This window comes from Arachis duranensis, chromosome 10, assembly GCF_000817695.3.
Source record: "Arachis duranensis cultivar V14167 chromosome 10, aradu.V14167.gnm2.J7QH, whole genome shotgun sequence".
NCBI lineage: Eukaryota > Viridiplantae > Streptophyta > Magnoliopsida > Fabales > Fabaceae > Arachis > Arachis duranensis.
The window spans coordinates 73,241,119-73,242,465 of record NC_029781.3 but is presented as its reverse complement, the minus strand read 5'-3'; the positions used below and the strand labels follow the sequence as shown (position 1 = coordinate 73,242,465).

The following is a 1,347-nucleotide window of genomic DNA, read 5'->3' as shown; positions in this document are numbered from 1 at the left end:
GTTCAGTGAAAGCCCACAGGAAAATCCTAATATATTCATCTCCAATTTCCTGTAAATATGTGACACTGTCAAGACAAATAGTGTCGCGGCTGAGGTATATCGTTTATTGCTGTTCCCTTTTGCTATAAGAGATCGAGCTAAGCAGTGGCTAGAGAATCAGCGCAAGAAGAGCATAGCCACATGGGATGATTTAGTCACTAAGTTCTTAAACAAGTTCTTCCCACCCCAGAAGTTAACTAAGCTCAGAACCGATGTCTAAACCTTTAGATAGCAAGAAGGAGAGTCCTTATATGGAGCTTGGGAAAGGTTTAAGGAGATGCTCAAAAAATGTCCTGATAATATGTTTGTTGACTGGGTCCAGCTTCAGATATTTTATGATGGGATCACTCCCACCTCACAAATGGCACTGGACACTTCAGCTGGAAGATTTTTATATATGAAGAAAACTACTGAAGAAGCACAAGAATTGATTGAAATGGTGGCTAATAATTAGTATCTTTACTCCTCTAAAAGATCAGCAATGAAAGGAGTCATGGAGTTAGATATTCTAGATACCATTTTGGCTCAGAATAAAGTTATGTCCCAATAGATCAATGCAACATCTCAACAAATCAATGCAATTACTCAACACCTAGGAGGAATGCAAGTGTCAATAGTAAGCTCTCAAGAAAATTCTTATGGTGTCAGTAATGGATTTTCTCAAGGTGAAGGGATAGAGTATGGACAAGCCTCACTAGAGCAAGTGAATTACATGGGCAATCCTCAAAGACCACCCCAAAATGACCCCTTCTCTAAGACCTATAACCCTGGATAGAGAAACCATCCAAATTTTGGGTGGGAAAACCAAAACCAAAGGCCTAATCAACTCAATAACACCCCTCAATCCACTCACTTCAATCCCCAACAGAACAACTTTAATAACAACCAGCAGAATGCCTTCAACAATCACCACCAAAACCCAAATAACCATTCTGTAAACTACCAAAAGCCACCCCCTCTGAATCCCACCCCACAAAACTCCCAGAGACTATCCAACCTTGAAATAGCCCTAGAAAAATTTATGGAAAGAACAAGCCTTAGTTTTAAGAACCAAGAAGCCTCAATTAGAAATCCACAAATATTCTCCCCAGTGATACAATTTCTAACTCAAATGAGGAGTGCAAGGTCATTAGCTTGAGAAGTAGAAGAGTAGTGAAAAAGACATAGATGAAGTTCCTGTTGTTGAGTACAAAAAAGAAGCTCCAGAGGAAGAAAATGCCTCTGATGACAGCATGAACATCTCTCGCCAGCCACCACAAATTCAAATTTCTAGGAGCACACCTAAAGAGAAGAGTCAAGTGCTTGAAT

The 1,347-nt window shown here is 39.8% G+C and overlaps 1 non-coding gene across 1 annotated transcript; it reads right to left on the bottom strand.

Moving 5' to 3' along the window:
• Positions 1 to 238: 238 nt before the first annotated feature.
• On the bottom strand, positions 239 to 345 carry LOC127743285 (small nucleolar RNA R71). Its single transcript, XR_008004679.1, has one exon. It is a non-coding gene; the product is annotated as a small nucleolar RNA R71 (small nucleolar RNA).
• Between the last annotated feature and the right edge of the window lie 1,002 nt (positions 346 to 1,347).